Here is an 18,088-nt window from a genome sequence, read left to right on the forward strand (position 1 = left end):
CACAAAAACCAAATGTCTAATTAATTGGCAATCCAACGTATCAAGTACTGCAACGAGGATACCATTGATAGAAACTCGAAAAGAAAACAAATATACAACCACAACATCATTTCAACTGTTCGGATCATCTGTTCGCAGTCGGTGATCATTCCTTATCTATATTTGTGTAGTCGTGACAAAAAATGCAATTCAGTCTGATATTGGCATGAAGGCAACCTACAGCAATACTTGACTTGCCAAACTCAGCTCGACGCCGAACTGCAGCGCCACTCGCGGACAAAGATAGAACAACTCGACATTTTTTTCACCGGTTTTCTTGCTGCACATGCGTACCAGCGTCATCTTTAGTTGATTTCCGCTGGTACGCATGCGCAGCGAGAAAACCGGTGAAAAAAATGTCGAGTTGTTCTATCTTTGTCCGCGAGTGGCGCTGCAGTTCGGCGTCGAGCTGAGTTTGGCAAGTCAAGTATCAGCAAAAACACTCTTGTTCGTACCTGCCACTAGCGATGTAACCTTCTTTTTATATTCGAGATGAAGAACCTAAAAAGCCCGGAGGAGTTATTTGTTGATTGGTGATAATTACCAAGCATGGCTCATCCAGATATGATTTTCTTGTACAGAACGAATTTCGTCTCAACATTGATGAATAATACAGGGTGCCCCTGGTAGAGGCCTTGGCTGTCTCACGCTTCTAATCTCCTAAATCGTTACCTCTACTGCGGGGAATGCACGGAACGCGGCCCAGCAACATGTATATCGTTCGACGGTAAAGTCGCCCCCACTTGCTTTAAAAGTCTTGAATAAGTCTTAGGCCAGGAGAAGAGCTGCGGAAGTAATCGAACACGCTAAAGATGTCACTGTCTAGACGATATTGATATAAATAACTTACAGCCATTTATAAGCATCTCAAACAAGAGAGACAATTGGATGTGAAGACTCAAATATGAATATTAATTTGCTTTAGATGAAAGTTTATGGGGTTACTGTATTCTAAAATTGATCCTTATGGAATGCGAAAGTTACTTACGAGTGAGATTAAGACCATTAACGGTAAAGTGGGACCACCTATCGTTCTCATCAAGTCTCTAAGAGCTGGACAAATCACTTTAGTTTCTTGTGGCCATTGAACTCTTCACTTAGCTTTCTTCAAGACGGAATCGTGCCTTAGATATCGCCAAATCCCGTGAGGAGAGGGTGTAGAGATAAAGATTGAAACAAAATCTCATTATTATGAGTTGGTTTCCTGATGAAACCCTCCAAACGTCAAAATAGCTCTCCAGAGATCAACGTCTGCATCAAAGCCTGGAACTTGCATTCGCATTATTAAATAAAATATTAGATAGATATTACACCGTATGTACATTCATGTATCAAATGGAATGTACATGTATGTCGGAACACATTTCGTCACAAATCAAAAACATTATAACACTCGTTTATGTATTTTTGATACTGAAAATTGAGGGAATTACAGCTGGTTTATGGGACAGCCGAATGAGACAGCACGACGTGATATTGAGTGGACTGAGCAAGAAAAAACATCAAAGGGCATTATAACAATCCAGTTAGTTTGGAAATTTAAAGTATCTTAAATTAGATTATAACTTTAAATTGACGTTAAAGTATGACATTCTGCACACAAATGACAACATGACGTTATGAGTTTTTCTACATTCTACTCGCATGCACTTAAGGCCGTTATACCTGCACGATTGTCACAGATGAAGACAAGAAGGGAGGGGGGTTGTTGTTGTGGACTAGAGGGTCGGACTAGAGCCCTGGTACGAAGCCCACACTCGGCGTGAAACCTTAGGCAGATTTCTCTGTCTTTCTAGAGCCTTCCATGTGTATAAATAGACACCGGTCAGAAATCCTCCGATTGTAACTTTAACTTTTTAACTTCTAAGAATTGATTTCGTAACTTGGACGACCCATTAATATATTCTGGCGACTTGAAGAGGCACTGATTGGGTTAAATCCCAGCCTCCCAATCAATTATCATGAACCATTAGGGGCAAATTTCACAGTTTTTACTATAATTGGCCTGTCAAGTGTTCTCCCGTGAGTCAAGCCAGATTTATTGGGACCGGATCGATGCTGCAACGTTACGGTAACCCTCTTAAATTGCCTCTCAACTTTGTGGTTATCAGACTATATCGTCATTTTTTTAAGCATAACGCACCATCTTGATACCATGTGACTTGGGTCTCATATATATATAACCCAACGAATTCTCTTCAATGCTCCTGATGGCAATACGACCTATTTTCCATGCTGAACATGGCAAATATTTTCGTACTTAAAAAATACATTATGCATTTTTGATCGATTCGAAGTAATGAACACATTTACTTTTGATATGAAGTGTAACATATGTAATGAAAAATGTCGAGTCATATTGACTCGTGTGATCTCAGCCGAAACCAATATGTTGCCGTATAATCAACTCTTCATTTGCAATTCATTTGAACTGCTAAACCGGTGCATCAGGAACGACTGTCCCTTGGTATTTCTGTCATACTTAATTATTGGTTAATATCAAAGTAGATACTGTTGGTATTAAGTACTGTGCTCATTGTGCGACACTCGAAAATCATCTTGTACACTTAGTAACACGAAGGATATGGGAAAATTTTAAAAAATCGTCGATTACGTTACATACTTCAAACTTACGTAGCTTTTTGTAAGGCTTACGAAACCTGCCTTTTAAGCCAGACGTCAGGAACATAAAAACATATAAACTGCTGCACTTGAAAGTTCTTCTTCTTCTTCTTCTTCTTCAGCGTTCGCTCTGGAGGGGTCATTCTCCTAGGAGTAATCCTCCTCCAAGGCGGGATGAGCTTATCCTGCCCTCATTCGAAGGACTGTGAAGAGCCAGGAATTTTAGTTCCTTGAAAGCCACGCCGGTTCATCCAGACATACGATCCTGGGTTCTCCCCGGGATCGAACCCGGGCCCTATTGCGTGGTGGCCAGCAGTGTAAACCACTAGGCCATGAGGCTCCTTGAAAGTTTTGAAGCGAAACCACAGTATCAAGCCAAACTATTGAAATCTGGTGCATTATGCCCCCTAATACATTATTGAGACTAGCAGGCGAGGATATTGAGTAGGACATGTTCGATTTGAGCGCGACTGAATAGTTTCGTATTAGATTATCATGTTAAGAGATCGCATCGATCATGCTTAGTGCGTATGCTAGTTTAGGCGTCCAATAGCTCGGCTGGGATGGTGTAAAATGTATTAACCCATTGGGGTTCTAAGCTTAAAAAGTCTGATTTCAGCAAACATTAATAATTCCATATACAGCATACTTAATGAGACAGTAACGAGTATTGAAATGGTTGGCCTAGATTCGGTCTTGACACATTAGGTCTCTTGATCAAGATATGGAAAATTTGAAGGTCAGCAAGATATTTCTAATAGTAGGTTACTGTTCTGTTATGGAAAATATGGCAGGATAATTAACGTCACGTTAGTGTTCGATATAATGATCTGTTTTACATTTCATCTAAATCAACAATCGAGTTCCCTTTTCATGCACAAAGCACACTAGTTGGCCAATATTGCGGTCTTGAACTTTGAGGAGACTCAACACGCCTTAGCTCAGCTGCCCTTGTATTGACACAGTACAGTCTGTTTATGTTCCAACTTTCCTTCGGGGGACCTCGCTATAATCGGGAAATAATCACCCGACTATACCCCGAGGTCTCCACAGTGATTGCGAGTTAAATGTTCAGGAACGTACTGATAAGATTTATGCTATAGCTCTGACGTGTGTGTGTCATTACCTCGCCCAGGTTGGGCAATGTTGCTGAATGACCTGGGAACAGCAACGGAAACTCGGCGAGACAGGAATATCAGGTCGTTTCACTCCAAATCAATTTCTATTAGTTGAGGTAGCCTGCGGAATTCGTGATTTGGTGAAGAAGACTCCGTGTTGTGAGATCCACTTCGATAGGTGTCAAGCATGGCAAACATGAGTTTGGTGCAAATACTAAGACCTTACATAATTTGTTTTTGCCCTGAAACCTTAACATGTACATTTTGAAGTATGACACCGGTAGATTCTGATAGTGCACGGTGGACAGTGAGGTCACGTAGGTTTCCCATGGATTGCATCACAACTGGCAGCATGCTGACTATAGTGACCGCAGGGACACTATTCGATTTTTTTGCGGATGAAGATACTATTTTCAACTACCTGTACATTCTAAGCGAATGCCAGTACAATACTGTTGAGACAGTTTTTTCCGTAATAATTGATTATTCTATCAATCTTACAAAATGGCAATGTCCGAGTGATAATGATCTATGCATGCATGATGACCGTCGAGTCTAATGGCAAATCCTGTTAGTAAGACGCATTAAGATGGCGTAATGTAATAAGTCATTAGTGATAACGGCGGACTCTTAAGAGAATCACGACCGATGTTCTATAGCTGACTGCTTCTCTTCGACTGTCTGAGGGTATGGTAATCATAGTGAAGTGGGATTGACTGAACATGTATAGCTACCGATCTACGCAATCATATAGCACATGTACCGAGATAATCAGCGAAAGCAATGTCAACCGTACTTATTTTTACGATTAGCGAAAATTTCGAGTAATTTAAAAAAACAAATTTTATTTAGTGCATAACGAAGTTTCTTTCAGTTTTCCAATCAAAAAGTATTTTCACGAATTGAAGTCATTCGCGAAATCCACGATAATGGTTTTTTAATACAAATTACGAGGTCAAACACTCAAGAAATTGCCAAAAAGCTAATTTTCTAGTCGAAGAAGCCAAATAACTGCCTTGAATAATAGAAGAAAACCCAGTACTTACCGCTTGTACGACCAACAGCTAGATTCTAGTGCAACGATTATCCAAAATACATCATCATACGCTTATGATATTACAATAGTCTGAAATGATAGATAACAAAAAGAGTTAGCATTTAGCCACAAGCCACCTGTCAATTAAAGTTAGCTCATTCTAGTTCGAGATTCGGAAACACCTTGATTTCAATGTAGCTCTGTATACAGCTCATAATGCACTGAGCACCGTAATAATCGCTTGGGCTGGTGCAAAACTTGAAACAGTGAAAATCTCACTTCCATGTTTTGTCTGAGGTGTTTCAGAAAAGAAATTGATAACTCAAATCGCTTCCGTCCATCCAGGCAATTCTGTAAAAGGGGTACCGGGCAAACTATAGATATGCCAGACGGGAGTTCTAATCGTGATGCAGGGCAATGATTTTAGTGCTGCTGGTACAGATGACCCCCTATTTGGCGGTACCCATTCACTCGTTCCCTGGAAGCGGTTTTTACCAGTTTGAGTCAACATCACTAAGGCAGCTCGTCACGATTAATAACCTACTGGCCAGCTACGCGATACGCGAATTTCCTCTCCCACACCTTGTTTTGTCCCAAGCAATCTATCCATCTTGACGAAAACTTCCGTCAGCATTCTTTCATTACCAAGGCGATCATTGCCACCTTGATTGGCATTCCTACATCACCACGACAGTGTCAATGATGCTGGGTTAAATGGCTTTGATACAGAAGCCGATAACTTCCGGTTTCCTGACGGCAGCGTACGGCAGCATAGTGATTGGTTCATGTGGCATATATTCCCTCAAGAAGTGTTCGCTCATTTTTTTCCAAAACATCTTGCATGAGCATCGCAGTGTTACACAGGTTTCATGTACATTTGTACTTTTAATGGTCAAACCCTTTTTTTTGTATCTCGTGCTAGTGTCATGTTTTATTCTTTCCCGAAACTGCGTCAATAACATAAAAACGACCATTATTGACACACTGCACAACGTTCTTTCATCGTGAGCTGGCCGCTCTCACATCACAAAGATAGTCTGCTAACATCACCATGACAATGTCAATGATATCTAGTAAACCTGCTTTCTTATAACCAGTAGAAATGCGGGACGGTAGGTTACACCGGACTGCCTCGCCAGCCAACGCTCAAAGCAGCAACTAGACTGTCTGGTTTCGCGGACAGAACTTTGGGCAAGTTGTAAGGCGCTGTAAATGGTAGTGTTTCAAAATTGAAAGTCTTGTTGACAGATATGCGATCTCCGTGATATGATTCGGGGTAACTGATTTGTCACAAACGGGACGTTCGAAATGCGGATGGGGAAAGGGATCACTAGACTAATCAATCAACAGTCAAGGAATGCCGACTTGTACTTACCCTCTGCAGAATAAGGTAAATGATCATTTTCAGAAAACAACCTACACGTACTAGTACCGGCAGGGATAGAATCTTAGTCCGCAATGAATATCGGGAACTGCTTGTCATGTCAAAAGTTATGTTAGCAGCAGTTAATTGACACTTAAAGGATATGAGAACTTGCTGAGGACACGACGAAAGCCTAACATATCATACAATATCCATGCAATGTTCCATGTGAGCATGTGACTTTATCAGTTTACGTTGGCGTCTGAAATTGGAACTAGCTCACAGGTGCGTGTCTCTCGCTGTGATGGAATGCGACAATTATATCAAAACTGCATGAGACGATATTAGTGATAATCCAAATTGCAAAGATGTTGAGGTTTGTGCTTCTAGCTTAATGTATTGAGTAGTCCGCCGTTTACTAGATACGACAAGGGCAGCTATCTGACTGTCACCCTTCGCGCTGCATGGTAACCTGTATTAAAAGCGAATTGGAAAGCGCAAGTTGCTGCAGAAAATGCCGCAAGCGTACGATCGGGTAGCGACGTACATTGCAGAGATCGCCGGTGAGCGGACAGTGACCACGTGTATATTTTGTGATGTATTTGTCAATCATTTTGGCCGATTTCAATCAAAGTCATTAGTAATGACTGACAATGATTCGAACGTAACGCCATTGTCTTTACATGGTATTCTCCGACAACATTTCACAAAACGAAATTATGTGCGACGGAAAAGTTTTGAAATCTTCTAAATTAGGAGCACTCACCTTTCTGGAATATGAAATTCACGGAACAGTTATCCAAATATATCCGTTTGTATCCAGTCAGCACTCAACACCAACGTGCGCAAACATGTCGTTAGAAAGTTCAGCTACACTCCATATTAATAATCCGTCGTCGCGCGTTTAAGACACTTTTTATCCCGTGCTATTGCTCGTGCGAACTGCTGACGCTAATGTGGACTATAAATAAGCTAAAAACACTCCAAATGCACCTATAAAACCTGACTAGGATCACAGATGTAAGCTAATCTCTCAAGACACCTGACTGAAAACGTCGCCGCCAACTTACAGACTAAACAACCGAGTATGCTCCTTCGAAAGAGTAATTTTCTATCAAAGAAGTCCAATACACTTCGGCGTCACTACTATCGGAAACAATCGAACTGCGAACTAATGTTTCGAAAAATCACCGCATACTCCTGGTCGTGACCACATGAGGACGACCATTCATATGATACTTGCTATAAAATCTGCTGCTATTATTATAATAGGTAAAGGCTGCTTGGTCGTGACTGTGCGCTATGATAAACGGCGCGCTGATAGATTGCTGGATCAATAGGCGCGCATTAGCTTGCCATTACGTTCAGAGAGACGGGGAGAGGGCCGTAATTACGTTATTATGGTGTTTCAATCACGAAGTCGCGGGCCTTGTTTTGTCCAGCACCCCGATTGATATCAGATGTTTACCTCGGACGGGCGATGAAATCAAGGCCAATCCACTTGCGAATGCTCAAAACAGGTTTAGGGAAAGGACTGTCGCCAGTATCAATCATGATTAGGTCGTTTCAATCAGAGAGCTCGTGGGACACAGTTTCATAAACGTATCAAAAGTGTACAGCACACGGTCAACAAAATAAAGGAGCCGTGGCTGGCGAATGCTCAAAGAGCATGTTTAAGGAGAGGTACCCGTGATTCTTACATTACGTTGGTTTGTCCTTGCCGGTTCAGACCTCCATGAAAGCCGTTTTGTGGGAAGTCGATGTATTAAAGATTGTCACGATAATCCTTTGATAATACAATACATGTATAACAAAGGGAATGTACGCTTAGGTGCCAGCGGGCTTTGTTTAGTGACAATAGACTCTGGTTTGGGCAGGGCTTGACTCCTTTTAACTATGAGGTGCCAGCGGGCTTTGTTTAATGACAATGGACTCTGCTTTGGACAGGGCTTGACTCCTTTTAACTGTGAGGTGCCAGCGGGCTTTGTTTAAAGACAATAGACTCTCCTTTGGACAGGGCTTGACTCCTTTTAACTGTGAGGTGCCAGCGGGCTTTGTTTAAAGACAATAGACTCTCCTTTGGACATGGCTTGACTCCTTTTAACTGTGAGGTGCCAGCGGGCTTTGTTTAAAGACAATAGACTCTCCTTTGGACAGGGCTTGACTCCTTTTAACTGTGAGGTGCCAGCGGGCTTTGTTTAAAGACAATAGACTCTCCTTTGGACAGGGCTTGACTCCTTTTAACTGTGAGGTGCCAGCGGGCTTTGTTTAAAGACAACAGACTCTCCTTTAGACAAGGCTTTACTCCTTTTAACTGTGAGGTAGGTGCCAGCGGACTTTGTTTAAAGACAATAGGCCGTGTATTAGGCCAGGCCTGCTTTTGCGAGGTATGTGGTGAAATAACGTAATGCACATGTATGTTACAATACATTCCATACATTATCGACAAAATCCGTCAATGCCTTCAATAGACTAATCCAACTTTAGATAGATTTGAATTATAGGCCATTTAATTAGTGTCCCATTCATCATTACAGGCACATAAAGTGACATTACTAATTGAATTATAACAGAGATTGTTTAATGTGGAATAACAAGCAATTAATTATAACTTGGCATTGTACATGAACGCGTATCGAATGGCAGTGCAATCATTCTGCATCGATTTGAACAAAACTGAGAGAATTATTAACTCTTTCCTTCTTTTTACATCGTGGGAACACAAGTATTGGTTAGCAATACGAAGAATAAAATTGGTGATGCCATTAAATTGATGACCACCGGCGTGACGTAACCGACGGTCACTACATGTTTGCAGATCTGACATGTCTCAATGGGTTTGCGAAGCGATTATACTGAAATATACCAGAGTATCACAACAGCGCTACAGCACCCACACGCGGAGATTACCAGAGATAGAACACGAAGTATTTCACAAACCATGTTTCATCTTCCGTCTCAATTTACGTTCCGCGTAATTTCTGTGTTATGCCTAGCGAGGCAGATGCAGATCATTCTCAAATATTGCAGAAAGCAACATGCGCAGTCATTTTTCATGATTTTATTTGACCAGAGATTGAGTCATCATCATCAGAGACGCACTAACCCGACAGCGGATGACCGCCGAGCGATATAGATCACTGATTGTACGCCGCCGGAATGAAAATCAGTTCATTCACTCGTCAGCTTGTCAACATTCGCTGGTGAAATTGAGAAGGCATTGCATCATGAGAGATACGAAAAAAACCCACATATACATTGTTATAAGATGTCTCCGTGCTGACACATTTTGGCTTAATTTGATGGGTATGCAATTGGCATACACTAATTACAATCTTAATCAGAATGCTGAACATCCACATTGTCAGAGTCCTAACTTACGTTAACTAAAGTCGCAGACCATAGTTTCCTCAGTTTCTTAAAAACATCATCCCCACAAACGTCTCTCAATGCGGTCGATAGGCCGGCAAGGGCAAGGCTGGTAAGTCACCCGCCAGTAGATCGACCATCAACGGGATCCCAGGTTTCCGCCCTTAAAATTTGTCTTTTGTCTCAAACACAGGCTTTCCGCGACCGGAAAGAATTAATGGGCTCTTTTTTCAATGCGGTGCCATTCCTATATTTCTTGCGGGTGCCATGACAGCGAGCACACAGACAAGTGCACCGCACCACCAGATAATGCCAGCACGAAAATCAACAAGCTATTTTTATTTATCGACGTGCTGAGTATTGCAAGATGCGCCAGCTCCGGGAGCGGATGACCGCAGCGTGATACAGATCAGGGGAATACGAGCGAAGAATTATAAGAGACAATATCAGCAACATCGAGAGTTTATCTTCAGTCACGTAGGAATTTGTGGTATCTCTGGGATCCCCAATCGGCCGTTTATAAACGGATAGTAGCGTGGACTGCGTGATTTATCATTTTTTGTAATGGTTGGTTAGATCGCAATGAGACAAAACATTGGATTAAAAATGTCCATTCAACATGTTGATATCTCAATTTCTTCTGACTGGCTAAAGACGTGCTGGGTCCAAAGTCTAAAACTACTTAGTGAGTTCTCTTCTCCCGGAATACTCGCGTACGGAGCGTGTGCAAGGCCCCTGCATTAGAAGGGAGACTTAAAAGCGTCTGATAATCGCCGGATGGATAGTTGCTTTGTATACTAAGCGCCCTGCAAACGAGCGATTTTTATCGCTACGACCTCCAATAATGGCCTCAGAGTCGCGTTAGCCCCGACCTCCTGTCAAAAGGGAACCAAAGGAGGCCTTATTGTGGTGATCGCCGCCCTCGTTTTTCAAAACTACGAAAGTCCAAATCCTCGGCATTACCTTTTGGAATCTCGAATGATCTTTTAAGCCAGCTTGCATGCACTCGGCAGAAGAGACAAAATAAATTCATCTTTGGCTGATACAATAATTGTGTAGTCATCTCACGATTCTCGGTTCCAGGGATAAGATCGTCTCAATTAATGTGTCCAAGCGGGCGGGATTCGCGAAACAAAGCACGACTGTTACATTCACCCCGACAGGCACGTATTCGCCATCAACGTCTTGTAGGGGAGCATAGACCTGGATTACCCTTTTTGCATTTTTTATATCATCCTCCTCTTTTTTAGCCAAGTCACAATCTATTTTGCTATTTTTATCTTCACCATCTATTCTTGTAACAACTGATTGATAAAAGCACTCAGTCGTAGGGAGTTGCGAAAGCTTAGCTTGATGGGAGTGGTCACATGAGCAGGTAGCAATATTAATGGTTCAACTTTTGAAGTGCTCCCTGGCAACGTACCCCTACCTTTCTGCCATTGTCCATTATTTGAAGAAAATGGAACGTAAACTGATGACGTACTACGCTACAGGGAAAATCACTCCACAAACTCCTTTAAGGTAAAGATGAAAGCAATTTAAAGAACCTTTCAAACACCTGATAATCAACTTCCCGCCCACTCTTCCACGCCATCAAATAATATATAACCAAATTACCGATTTCCATAAAACATGCTTTGAACCCTGACCTTAGTTGCAGCCCATCTATGGCTTGTACGCCATCAATCATTATTATTTCATAAGGTGACATTTGACAAATAAGCCAGCTCTATCTTAAAATCTTCGAGATCGTAATGGAATTTCAGACTTTCCAAAAGAAAATGTGTTTGCAAAGATGGTGCATCGATCAGATTTGCACTTTTAACGTGATGTTTGGGTTGCAGAATATGGGGAATTCCAATCCGAAACCGCTGTGCACTTGCTTGATCGTACCCCGAACAGATCGCTGGCCCCTAACCGCATAACGACAGCCGCCATAGCCTCTGGTATAGCATACCGCAACAACTCCTTTCAAAACCAATAAATCCCTTCGCCTTCTCAAAGTTAGCGCCTGGAATATTCAATCCACCCCGTCAATTTCAATTAGGTTAAATATCTTAGGAGTTAATCTCGTCGGGACGCAATTTGAATGGCGGCCAATTGAATCACGGGCAATGTTGGTCATATCGGCGAGATTCCCGGAATCGGTTATAAGTTGGCAACGAACTTTATGATACAGTACGGTGCACACGGACGACACAATAGAGACCGATATGGAAAGTGACAGAAAAGGGCATCCGTGTTTTTGACCGACTCTTAAGAGAAACGGCGTGCACTGGCTACAGATGCTATCTTCATCTCATTTTTTAATGTCAATTGAAATTTTGATTAAATGTTAAGTGAGATCCAGGCGGGCCAAATTAAGTTTCTGAACGTTGCATGTGTGTGTCTCTATTACTACTTATGTATTTTATAATACATCCACAATAGACCTGCTAGCGTGCGGAAAGGCTTTATCGTTAAGTCAAACTAAATCCATTTCAAACAGTTCAGAGTTGTCACCGATTTGATCATCTAGCGATACCTCCGGCCAATAGTCCTCTTCTGGCTTGACTCTATGATAACTGAGCTATTGAGGACTCAGAATATACGCATGCACATGAATGTTTACCGTAGCAAAAATTGGTGTGCGCATGCGTAACCGGATACAAAATTTGAATTTTATTCCAACTGTCAATCCTGGCGCAAATTCAAAGTCCTGGAAGGATTAGCTCAATGTCACTTCACTGCAATAGAGTTTTGATGAGCAATTTATCTTTTTAATTTCAACCACTGACTGAAGTAACTAATCAGAGTATCAGCAAAAAAAATGACAGAAAATTAATGTGAGAGGACGATTCAGCTGCGATGGATTTACTGATATGCAACATCCACCAATCAATCACTCTCCCTAATTGATAGTCACGTGATGTACAATATGCATGGACACGTACTAGGGTAGCTATAAAACAAGGCTCGGTATCTGTCCAGATGTCGTTAGTATGGTATAAAAGTAGGATTGGGCGTTGGCGATACGCGGTGTCTTGGGTGTGAAAATGATGATAAGATTGGCTGAATGCAATCGAAATGAATTTAAACATGAAAAAAATTCGTAACATTTTCGCAAAATCCAGTGTCAACATCATTTTCGTGACACATTCTATCTACTCTAAACCACTCACATTTTTGCGCATCCTACCTTTTGTGATCTCACAATTTTTTTAATATAATTTTTTTGGCGAACTAGAAAATTTCTTTTGGTTTTTCCAATTTTTGGCGATGCTTATTTTCGCATATCGATATTGTTAAATCCGCAAAAATAAAACGCTCTCGAATATTTGTCAGTAAACACTTCTGAGCAAACCATGATTCGCTGCCCTGAGCCAGCGCAATTCAATCTGAGTACTATAAATAGCATCAATATGTCACTCGACACAGCTATTTATAGCCCACTCTTACTAGTGGATACATTTCAGTGTCTTAGTATCTTAGTTGAGTATCTTCGGTCTCTTTGATCAATGCGCTTGCTCAGCCATGAGATAACCATCTGTTATATGTTACATCTGCTCAAGCCAACTGATCATGCGGTTTCTGAATTCGTCACAAATATGTCTGTAATCCGCTTATTGGACTATATCAAAATTATTCGGTCACATCTGCTTTGCTGAGACGATGCTGGGAAGGTGAAGATCAACGCAACCCACTCGTTATAACAAACACGTACTCAGCTTATAGCCGGAAATTAAACATTTTTTGTCAAAAATCTCGACGGGATTGAATAATGAATAAATTTATGTTTTTATTATGACTGATGACTTTGATTAATTGTACATCCATTGACGTGTTATGTGTGATGTCATAAAATTGTAATTAGCGTTGTATATTTCATAACTAGTGTATAAATATTCTGCCACCTATATCATGCTGATCTACCAATAGCATACCAATTAGGTAATTGAACATGTCGGAATCGAGATAACGGTAATTCACGAACACATAACAGATGATGTCCCTTTTCAGGCACGTCATTTCAATGACCACTAAACTAGTCTAGGTCAACATTTATACTACGTATCATGTGAAACATCCCCAAGATTTGATTATTATTCTCATTTGCCTTTTAAAATTTACTGTACCGGTATGAAAGTAGTTACGTAAATTGTGACTCGAGTCTAGTATTAGGTGTCACGAAAAACATGCCAAACCTTTGATTTTTTTAATTTATTCCTTCAAATGAAACCGCAGTGACGAACAAAGCATTAATGAGGTTAACCGGTTCGTAATCAAAATAATGACAGGAACGGGGCAGTACACCATCGATTGAGTAACGTCAACATTCTTTTCGTGTTTCCATATTCTGTTAACACAAAAACAATGTTTCAGATTATTAAATGGCACGGAATAACATAATGGAAGGTATTACCACTGAGCAAAAAAGTAAGATCACAACTCAACGATACACAACTGTCAGCTAATGATATATACATGGTCAAAAGAAGTGCAGTAAATGATGCACGTAATAGCCTGATAAATGTCATATCTATATGTACATGTGGATGAAATAACGTGGGAGAAGGATTAGCACAGAGGACATCCGCTATAGAAAAGACATTGGCAAGTAATGCACTGGATATTCCATTAACCGTGTGCATAAAACGGAAACTATCAATTAGATGTATACTCCGTCCGAAACCTACAGCCGCCTTCGTCAGTGTAGAACGTGTTTTAACAAGGTGCATGATGGAACCCTTCCTCTTGGTGAAATATCAGCACGGTCTTACACCATGTATGCAGCCATGTACAAATGTACGTAAGCCTTTGCTGCGGTGGGAGACACGTTCCCTCCAAATGGTAGACTGGTCAAAAACCTCTGACACGGCAACAACTTGTTGAAATGTACTCGATGCGTACGTTCTGACCCTGCTACGATTCGTTATGTTTGGAGCAGATTGTTCATTTTCACTTCACTTCACGTTTTGGCCCATCTTTTTATGAATGCAATAACTGCCCTTGTTTGTTAACAAATCTTTGCCTTAAGGGGAAGACGTTTTGTTTTTTCCAACATATTCTCTTGTAGGTCCAGAGTATATTCATCTTATAGTCCTTAAACCACATCAACAAGTTAAATGAACACCACGTTAACAAATTCCGCCCAGCCTATAATGATTCAGGCGACCCATGCTCGAATACATCACCATATTAGTCGTTAAATAGAGAATGGGCGACCAGGGCATGCAATGGAGAGATAATAGAATGACCTCCGTGTGTGCATCCCGGAAAATGTCAACTGGAAAGGCCACTGAGGACACGGATTGTCGGAGTCTCCGTGAAAAGAGAAATGCCGTTCTCTGTTCAGAAAAGGAAAGAGCTGAGAGACCAAATTAGGTTTCTCAATAAACCATTCCTGTACGTCATTTCTGAGCTGCGCAACATGTATTCAGATTCAATTTACACTGATGGGATAATGCGCGGGGAATTTTCCAAGCGCGGCACTTTGTTGTTGCAGTCGGTAAACCCTCTCGGACCACTTCTGCAGAAGCTGTGCTGGCAGGATTCGATCAACACATTAGTACCATTTTTGTTGTTTTCTGTTCTCGCTCTCAACCACCTTGGTTTATCAGGCAGTCTTGATAAAAAACATGGTAATGTTACGACGAATTCAGGTTTGACATACACGTAGGGTATAATCAGCTTACGGATCGTTTAACAATCTCATCGCCACTAAAAATGATACTCCTGATGTTTGTTTATCACAAAGGGTAATCACATGACAGTCACATGATAATAGCATGGCGACATCGATCTGCTTACGGTGCACTGGATTCCGTGGTGAAGATACGACCAATTATTGCATTGATCTTTGTTAGATCTTGAGATCTGTTTCACCCAGGATTGAAATATTGATATTTTACCTCAAATGCACCTTTTTACAACAAGGCAAAGGAAAATAATACGCTTGTTTCTAAATAATACGCGCGCATGACTTGTTGCGGCAATGACTTGTAGGTGCAATATAATCGCCAGTACATGCAATTGGAAAAATTGACAGTTAATTTCAATTGAATGAACAAATCTAACCTACAAAGTATGACTTCTTCGTTGTATAGCGTTTCTATAACTAGAGGTATAGAAACAATGTACACGTATATGGCACATGCACGATACCTCTTGAAATGTATGTGGACAACCTTCTTTTTCATGATTGAATGATCACATAATTATTGCTCAGATTGCCAAGTCATTTAAATTAGTCATGATGCGTAAGATGGGCACTGGTACGGCATGTACAGCTAATGCTACAAACGATTCGAACCAATCACAGCAGACCTAGATCAAAGACAAAGAATCTGTTAGACAATGGTTCCTCGCTAACTGGTTGGTGCCCTAGCGGTACGATCGGGAAACGGTGAAAATGGTGGCTACCTTAAATTGAAGCCGCATGTGTGTGGCTGTTTTTGAGTTATAAAAGACCACAGCTAAGACGTTTGAGTCTATATAAGTGTCTATATGTCATAGGACAAGGAAACCGTCGCACCACAACTTCAGATTAGGGGATATAGACCGAGCCCTCCATCAAGCAATGCTCAAGGTATGAACTCCGAGGAATAAGAGTCTCAATTCCATCTACAATGAGACGTTTTTCAGTTTCATAGTTTTTGCTAGCCGAGGCCAGGGCCTTCAGTCAGCCACATATCTAAGACCTGAGCATACATCCGAAGTGCTATATAGATAGACCCGAAATAATCTCAAGACTCTCCCGTTTTTTAATCAACTACCGTCTCGAACCATTACATGGTGTTGCCTCTGGCACCAGTGATAGATCACCGAGACCCAGCTAATTGGGTGCTCACGTCGCCGCGAGACGGATACATCTGTATTGTCCCCCTTTGCTTTGTATCTCATCAAACACACTTGTGTCCCTGGCCCATCAATTAGGCTGGTGCCCTGTATATGTGACCTTTCTTAGAAAGACCGCCAAACAAATCGTTTGCCCTAATCGAACCGCATAAGCTTTCGTCGTCGTCATCGTCGTTGTTGACTAACTCTTTTGTACCATGTTAGACCTACGCAATCTTGGCTTGGTGTGATTGTTTTCAGGAACAATAGATCTAGCTGGGCACAATGCATGACCAGTAGTACAAAGGAGTGAGGCCCATTCAGATTCATATTCTCGTTACTTCCTTGTTCGTTCTAAGATGTATTTCGCACTGGTCAACAGGATTTTCAATATTTACATTCCTTTCTGAGACATCAGTGGACTGCAGGTCATCTGAAATTCCTAGCTAGCCGTACCCTCGACCTTTAAGTATAGATGACAAATCGCTCCAGACAAATGGTTAGCCCTCCTCGAAGTCACCGAGTCACGGCAATTTGCCCCCGTGTCATTTTCGTATTGCGCTCATTCATAATTCAATACCAATATGATATAAACCGGTTAGGGAACGGGAAAATGATACTTGGGCCAAGACCCCGCACCATGAATTTCACAAACGAGACAGCAATTCATTTTCTGTCGCTGGGTACATTATCACTTTGTCACGACTGGTGTATCAAATGCACTAATAGTGTGTGATCGCTCATCCTAAATTCGAAACAAACCTAAACCAATTTCACTCAAAGAAGACACTTAACTGTACATTGACCAACTATCTAATCGGGTTGAAAATATCTGAAAGACACTTTGCCCCCTGAGACTAGCAGTTTCAGAGGTGAACACCTATGGGGAAACTATCTCCAACCCGACATGAATTGCCAGAGGACGAGCTGATGCAGACTTTGCCACCCAGCCGCGATTATCACTGACCTCCTTTGGCGGAAAGTGTTCTACTTTTTTTCAGTAAACACAACGAGACTGACCGACTGCCTCCGAAAACTTTGATCCCGAGATTGGCTGAGAACTGACCTTGTTTGCTCTTCCTGCGTGACAAAAGCCTCTCAACTTTAAGCTATCCCGACTACTAAATTATTAGGTTTGTGTGAAAAATAATCTCACCGTGGGATTTTGGAACGATCATTAAGTGCCCGAGTCGAGACATACCCCTGGGGAGTGACTGTCGTTTTCTATAAACCCCATGACATCTCCATTAGGTAGAATCGGTGATGCGATGTTTCAGAGACCACAATCACCTTATAGCATAGGCATCACCGTTTAGTGTTTTCTCCAACGAAACGGTGTCTGGACCGGACTCAGATTTGTCTAGGAATCGACCAGTTTTCTTTCTATTAACCTAATAAGGATAATGTCCTCGTACTAACAAGTTGGACTACTTGTATGCGACGACCTTGGGGTGGATTCCATTCCAAAATGTCATTTGGCGAATGCGCAAGAGCACAACTTTTAATCATTCAGCTGGGCTTGTCTAAGCTCCACGGACACTCCAGTTTTAAAATGTTCACCCATTTCAAAATATACCCTAAAAGCGTCGAAGGAAGGCAATAGTTGTTGTAGAGTATGTTGCTGTGTAACGCGGGTACATCATTCAAAATAAGGCACGACCATGCCAAAAATGCCTGCCCTAAACAGTTCCGGCTGGTAACTATGCTAGCACTTGTCCTCCCCTA

The 18,088-nt window shown here is 41.5% G+C and overlaps 1 protein-coding gene across 2 annotated transcripts in view; it reads right to left on the minus strand.

Moving 5' to 3' along the window:
- Window positions 1–18,088, minus strand: part of LOC135498449 (muscarinic acetylcholine receptor M2-like) — a 124,372-nt gene that overhangs the window by 74,381 nt on the left and 31,903 nt on the right. The window contains exons 1-2 of one of the 2 annotated variants that reach the window (XM_064788719.1): window positions 6,945–7,395; window positions 4,826–4,905 (exon numbers count right to left, since the gene is read on the minus strand). The gene's annotated coding sequence lies outside the window, so the exon portion shown is untranslated. Of the gene's footprint in view, window positions 1–4,825; window positions 4,906–6,944; window positions 7,396–18,088 lie in introns of those variants that run through there. The other variant, XM_064788717.1, reaches the window with a different exon arrangement.

Source organism: Lineus longissimus, chromosome 13 (genome assembly GCF_910592395.1).
Source record: "Lineus longissimus chromosome 13, tnLinLong1.2, whole genome shotgun sequence".
Taxonomy (NCBI): Eukaryota; Metazoa; Nemertea; class Pilidiophora; order Heteronemertea; family Lineidae; genus Lineus; species Lineus longissimus.